We start from the raw sequence: 7,951 nt of genomic DNA, 5'->3' as shown, positions 1-7,951 counted from the left end.
CCTTTGAAATCTTGTAATTCAACGGATGTGATATTACATTAAGTTATGTTATAATGGTGTAGTGGGTCCGCAATTATATCACAATCAGTGGTTCGAGGTGACAACCCTTTATGATTTGTGTAACTTCTGATACTTGGATGCAATAATACATGAAGGTGTATTTTAATGGAGCTGTCGGGTCCAAAGTAATATCACAATCAGTGTTTCAACATAACATCCTTTAAGACTTTTCGATATGACAATTCCGATAGGTGGATATGATGTTTCTTTAAGGTGAATTGTAATGGTCTGTGGGTCCATATATATTTATCACAATCACAGATTTTGAGTGTGACATTCCTTTGCATTACATAACTTCTGATGTGGCAATTCTGGTATGGCAGATGTGATATAAGAATAGGGTTGTTACCATACACTGATCGGGTCCACATATTATATCGCAATCGGAATTTTAATGTGACAAGCCTTCATAACTTGTGACATGAAGGTTATGATATGATTTCTCCAATAACTCTGTTTAGGCTCCTCCGTTGTGGCTCCTCTTCTGATAGCTCTACTCGTCTATTTTATACACTGTGAGCTTTTAAAAAAGTTTCCACGATTTATTCCTTCCTCTGATATTGCTCTTACTCTTGGCATATGCAATAGATCTTCTTTGTCTTGACTTGTCACTCTTGTTGCTTCTCCTCACTCCTATGAATTCTAATCCACTGCTCTGATAGCTCTTCTTCCAATAGCACATCTATGATTTCTTTTGATATCTTTCCTCCTTGGTTCCACTATTTCTATTATGTCTGTATTCAATCCTTGGATCCTCCATGAGTAGTATTATGATCAATGGGCATCAATGGGAAACCACACATGTCACAAGAATTTTCTGTCACAAACACTGTCATATTGACATCAATGACAACCTAGATTAACAATCTCCCCCTTTGTCATTGATGGCAATATTCTTAGTCTCTCCCCCTTTGACATCAATGGCAAAGGAGTGCACAAGGGCTCCCCCTGTCGAACTGCTCCCCCCGTCAAACTGCTTTTTTTCTTTATGAATAGTATATTTTTATGGGTATGTTACTCCCCTTGTCATGGTGCTCTTCTTATTTAATCCAGATAGAAGGATTGCTGCCTCATCATCAACTAGCACATTATCCCCTCTTCATGTCTTAGAACTTCTTCATAATGCTTTCAATAATGCTTAAATATGCTCCACATCAATGCTTCAAAGCAGACTCCAAATAGTCATACACCAAATTTCCAAGTCCAATTTTTATGCCTCTACACCATATTTTGTTGTCTCCACAATCAGAATTAAGAGGAATTCATAGTCTGAATCAAGAGAAAATGCCACTGAAATTGTCATTCTTGCTATCTTTCTTCAAATCAGGATTCCTTTGTATTTCTATGCTTCTTCTTAAGTTACTGAGCTATATTCGATTGCACAACATTCTCCTTTCTATAGTCCTTTTGATGAGCCATATTTTCCTTGTGTTCTTGTAAAAGTATTTGCAAGTTATCTCCACTAGCAGATTTTGATATCCAATTTGTGATTGTCTTTTAAATTCTTTTTATTGATTGGAATCTTTTTGCAGTGATTCAGTTTTGCTAGATGCTTACAATTACTCTTGCTTCAAGCTCCATTCCTAGATGTATCTATTTGTTTGAAGGTTTCCTCTATTACTGTCCTTGATTTACCTGTTCTCATATCGTATCCCTGAGTCGATACATTCAACTTTTGTAACACCAACAACATAGTTATTTTCCCTATTTCTCTAGCATTGGATGGCCTTCTTTGCTGCTCGAATTTATCCTTAGTGATCAAGTGGAAAACAACTTCAACAACAGTCCAAAGAATGGTTACAAGATCATGTTCTTCAATGTGGTGCTCCTGAGAAATGATCTTTATCAAAGAATGATTGTTAATCTAGCTCATCAATGATTCCATAAGGACCCTTTCATGAATAGCTTCTGCAATAATGATCAAGAATCATAGGCTCCCCTTAACTGTATGCATAATCTCTTTTGGCAAGGTCTTCCCATCAAATGCTTAGATTGTCAAATATTAGGTCAATAACATGTGTTGTTGGCTAGAGAGTTCAAGGAACTTTCATATTGTATTTGCTTCCTTCTCCATACTTGTGTGACTTTATTATCTAGCATAGTTCTAGCTTGAGAAGGTGCCCAGATCAAGTTACAATTATGTGCCATATGACCAATGTTACGAAACTTGAAGCATTCTATGTTGTTCATGAATAAGAATTCATGAATTATTCTTGCGAAATTGCTTCTCGGTGATTGACGGGGATCATTATAAGCCCTACAATCTCTTTCCATGTGTCCAAAGTTTGTACAAGAATAACAATAACCAAGAAATAAACTTTGGTACCTAGGAGATGGATATTTCCTTGATGCACTTTTGAAGCCTTTCTGCCTTGGGATTCCTTGATAATATTCATCGCATTTTGTATTCTTGACATCATCTGTAAGTTTTCTTGGAGCAGGATTTCTTCCATTGTTGCCTTAACTCTTCTCCTTGCCTTTGTTGGAACTGGGAGCATTACTATTTCCATCAGACTTCCTCATGTCCTTGCTGTTTGAAGTATGGTCACCCTTGCTTGAGGATTCACCTTCATAGCCAAGACCTGATTTATCAAATGGAGATCTTTGATGGCTAATCATGTCATCCAAAGCTTGAGACCTCTTCAAGATTTTGTCCATCTGTTCAACCTTTTTCCTAAGGGAGACAATCTCTTATTCCAATATTTCATAACCATTATTATTCCTAGCAAGTTGTTTCTCAGTTTCTTCCTTGATATGAGTAGCTTCATTTTCTTCTATTTTAAGGGAGATGATATCTAACTTCATTCTGAATATTTCTTCATTTTATTTTGCTAGACTGCTCGCCATTTCTTCCTTGATTCTTGTATCTTTACATGTTTCGGCCTTGAGAAGGTTGAGGTTGGATTTTAGTTTAAATATCTCTTCATCCTTTTCTTTTAGTTGGTATATCATGGTGTTTCTCTCCTTTTCTACTTCATCAACCTATCCTTCTATGATTACCAATGCTTCCATTGTCTTCTCAGCTCCTTGTGCTAACTTTCTTATTTCTTGTAGTTGATATTTGAGAGAGGAGACCTCTACCTTGTACTGAACAATCTCTGGTTCAAGTTTTTTCAAGCTTTAGTGCCTTTGTTCAAGATGGCTTGGCAAGTTATCTTCACATTTATTTGCTTTATCCAATTGATTTGTCATGGATATGACTTCTTCATGATGCTTTCTCTTGCTTTGATGAAATTCCTTCTTAAGCTTGGCAAGCTCTTCATCCCTTTCTTGTACTTGAAGCTTGACAAGGTCAACTTTCTTCCTTGTTTGGTCTTGGTCACCAGCTAGTGCTTTCTTCTTAAGTTCCTCATTTTCCTTTTTCAAAATGATAATCTCTTCCATGGCATCCATAATTTTAGTGAGGAGATATTCTTCAAAATATTTTTCATTCTATTCCTCTTCTAGGTCTTCTTTAGCCTTGATGTCATCATTCTCCTTTTCAACTTCTATGATGGGTTCTAGATTTCCTTCTTGGTTTCCATCATCTTCTTCAATAGTGGTCATGATCAATGCTCCTTTTGAGTGAAGGTCATGAAGTTTGTCCCATATACCCTTCGCTGACGAACGTTTTCCTAAATTGTTCATTATGAATTAGGTAGCCCATTCAAGATTGCCTTCATTGCTTTTGAATTCTACTCCTTGAATACTCCATTCATCATGCTGTCAATAATTACTGATTCCCATACTTCAATGCCATGAGTATTTAATAAATTCCTCATTCTTGCTTCCCATATATCCAAGTTTCCATTGAACAGTGGAGCCTTTACAAATTGATTGATTTCAACTTCGATGGTTGAGGGAGACACATCTTTAGGAGGATTGGAGACTTTCCTCCTTGGCTTAGCCATTTGTGTTCTAATGATCAAACTTCAAGCTATTAGGCTTTGAGTGAAGGTATTGGCTCTGATACCAATTGTTGGAAATACTAAGGGGGGGTGAATCAACATTTCTTTTCAATTGTTATTTTTACCAGTTAAATCATTTATATTTAGAACACAAAATGAACAATAGGAATAAATTATTTTATTAATATAATATTTACAATAAATCAGGTACAATATATATAAGGCTCCAACCTATTGCCAAGAACCAACTTGGTCTTTTGTGAGGCTCCAACCTCTAGGGCACCAACCATATCTTCTCAAGGCACCAACCTTGTGTTTAGGAGCACCAACTAAAACGAAACCAATCATTCCAATTTTGAGGCACCAACCCCAAGGGCTCCGACCCTATCTTGTCAAGGAACCAAACTTGGATTTAGGAGAACCAACTCCAAGGACACCAATACTTCCAATTCTAAGGCACCAATGCCAAGGGCTTTGACCCTATCTTGTCAAGATATGTTTGGTAGTAATTCTCTCCTCCCAAAATCTTCTTCACTAAGTTTTGTCAATCTACAGCTTCACTATAGTCTCCATGCTACATCATTAGTGACAACCTGTCTTCATATGAAGGATTCTTCACAACTCTTCATATTTCCCACACAAAGTCTACAAAGTTACCTCTTACTGTCGTGATATCTTACTTCTAAGAAATAAACTCATAAACACATCAATGCTGGTGTTGTCTACTGGTCCCTTCAAACGATGACAGATGAAACTTTATTTCATTTCACAAAACTATTCTTCAAATTGTGTTATATACTTCTTACATATATTAATTTATCACAGGTCTGAGCCTTTCAAAGATCAACCCAATCAACAGAATTTCTCCGTTCGTCGGATTCCTCCTGTCCTGCTAGACCTTCAGCTTCCTTTTGTCCTGCTAGACCTTTGGCTTCCTTCTGTCCTGCTGGACCTTCAGCTTCCTTCTGTCATGCTGGACCTCTGACTTTCTTTTGTCCTGTTGAACCTTCAGCTTCCTTCTATCCTGTTGGACCTATGGCTTACTTCTGTCCTGCTAGACCTATAGCTTACCTCTGTCCTACTGGACCTTCGGCCTCCTTCTGTCCTCCTGAACCTATGGCTTACTTCTTTCTCACTCGATCTTCGGCTTCTTTTGTACCTTCATCATCTACTAGATCTTTGGCTTCTCGACCTTTCGACTTCTCGATCTTCAGCTTCCTCTGTCTCTTCAAGTTCATGAGTTGTGAACTTCTTTATGCTCTATTTTTATGCCTGAGGCAGATGCTCAGAACTTGAGCGTTTTAACTTGTTTTTATATGAGTTTCACCAATAACCAGAGGACACGTCTATTGGAGGGAGGTCGACTTGTATATTAAAAATATATATTAGAGAGTCTTTTATCCATAGACTTGATTATTCATGGAAACCATATAAAAGCTGCTATACTCACATGGAGGTCCCACATGCCACGACATCACCTTTAATCATGCAATCATAATTTCATGAGAATCAGAGTCATTCCTTTAATCCCACAATCGCAACTTCATAAAAATCAGAGGTTTTACAAGTGTGCACATGCTCTATCTTCCGATGGAGAGGATGTGATATTCAATGAACTGTTTTTAATGAATCAGTTAGTGTCAGTGTCTTCACACTTCCATCAGTGATCAAATTGCTCTTTTGCACGCATATTAGGTGTCTCATTCAATCAGCTGCATTCCATTAGGACATGGATAAATTGATGGCAGTGGCTTCATTTCAGTTTCCCTCATGTCATATACCTACTGACTTGTTCAAACATCTTTTCAATCATTCATAGTCATTCCAGTTCATTTCATTTATAAAAACCAGTCTTAAGGTTTAGTTTCACTAGGTCTTAGGGTTTGTCATCATGGTCATCCCAGATTGAATAAAGGGTTAGTAGGCACATGAGGAGGATAAAAGGGATCATATAGTCATGAGTTCTAATATGCTGAAATAAATCTCTTTCACCTCAAAACAATGTTTTGAGGTGAAATAGAGAATTTGTACTTAATGGTTTCATTTCATGTAAATTATGTAATTTTATAGTTCTTATATGTAATAATTTTTCATAAGCTATTCCTAGTGACCTGGCAACAATGCCAGCTCCTGCCACTGCAAAAAGTCAATATGATGAAAATCAGTCCACCTGCAAAAAGGAAAAAAGTCAGATATTAGCAAAACAGAGCATTTTGAAAAAGCTATCAAAACTATAGAAAAGTGGGTTTTGATTTATGAAAAATCAAAGAGGAAAAGTATAAAAGGCCAATTCATATGTTTTATTCATTCCTTGTTGAATTGGAGAGCTAAGGAGAATTGAAAATGTGATTTTGAGCCAAGGGAGGAAAACAGAGGAAATTTGGCAAAGATTTGTTGGCACTGCACATTATTTCCCTGGTGCTGTGCATTAAAAGTGCGCTGCACACCTATTGCAGTTTGACAGTGTAAATTTGGTCTGGCGTTATGCATTAAAATGGTGTTGTGCACTTGTTAGTGAGTGTTGCGCACCTGTTGGAGAAGCCCGAATTGCCTTAAATCACCTCCAAATTTCCTAAAAAATCATTTGATGCCTGTCTCAAGTAAGTATATAATTCTTCCTTGATTTGAAGAGTAATGTTTGGATGCTAGGGTTGTGTTTGGCTTCCTTTAGAGCAAACCCTAACTAATTGTCAAACACTAAACCCTAATTAATTACTAAACTGCCTCTCACAAGTTATCAAAGGTAGTTGTTCTTCTCTCTTACTCCATTCATATTGAGTTTTCCAAGTCACATTCCCTATCCCCTAATCATCAAAGTTCACTCCCAAAATCCCACTCTCATTTACAAAACCCTATCCCTATTGCACTATTCCCAAACCCTAATTCCCAAATCAATCCATCCCACTACACCTACTTCACTATCAAACTTTCATTCTACAAACCTACCCATTCCCTTCATTCCCCATATTCCCCTCATTCCTTAAAACCCCATCATTCCCTCAAGCATTCACATCCCCATACATCTCACTTGCCTTATATTTATAAAATCTCTTCATACTCATCTTGTTACCACTATAATCCCTCATCTTACATCACCTATCACATTATCAAAAATCCATGGAGGGAAACATAGACTATGAGAGGGAGGAAGAAACTTTTAGTGACACTTCTAGAGAAGCACATATGCCAAGAAAGCCACACAGAGGGGGAAAGATCATCCGGGAGGAACCTATCAGTCTCATAGAATTTCTTGCTTGTCCTCTTGATATATCTAGTTTCAGACATCAGTATTGCTATGAGTTTTGTGAAATGGTGCAGAAGGTAAAGTTTCATCATGAGCTTGCCTAGTTATTTGTCACCCATCTACATAATGGCCAAGTGAATCTTGCTGGTGTCTCGTTCACGTTGTCACCTACCACCATTTCAAAAGCAACATGCATCCAAAATGTAGGTGAGCAATGGAATAAAGGACAATATGTGGACAACGAACATTATGAGCCTTACATTAAGGTTGGATATCACAACAAAATCAGTAGAGTATTTCCCTTCAAATACTTAGAGAACAGTTTTGTCCCTCTCATGAAGCTTATTATCAAATATTTCACCTGTGATGGAAGCTTTTCCCGCTTGTATGCATATCATTTTAGGTTGTTGATGCACTTTACTAGGGTGAGGATGATGAACCTTCCTTACTTTATATACAGGAACATTGAGAAGATGGCCCAAAATGTTCAAAGAAAACCTTTTCCTCAGAAAATCGACATCATTTACCACTTCTCATTGATTAAGATTATTGTCCTGCACCATCTGAACTTGCTGAACATACCATGGGAGACCTTTATTGCCGATGATATGTTCAAAGACCCTCAGGTTTCATTAGTGCCTCAGGAGGAAGGAGGACCATCAGGACAGCCGGGTGTCCATGAGACCAATACTACAGGTGTGCCAATATTTATTACTTATGAGAGAGGCACAAGGAGTCCTTATGTTGCTGCTAGGCGAGT

Source organism: Pinus tabuliformis, chromosome J (assembly GCF_031772625.1).
Source record: "Pinus tabuliformis cultivar Carrire ecotype Pingquan chromosome J, CPIR1, whole genome shotgun sequence".
NCBI classification, from domain to species: domain Eukaryota; kingdom Viridiplantae; phylum Streptophyta; class Pinopsida; order Pinales; family Pinaceae; genus Pinus; species Pinus tabuliformis.
The sequence above is the reverse complement of the archived record's forward strand: the minus strand, read 5'-3'. Positions refer to the sequence as shown.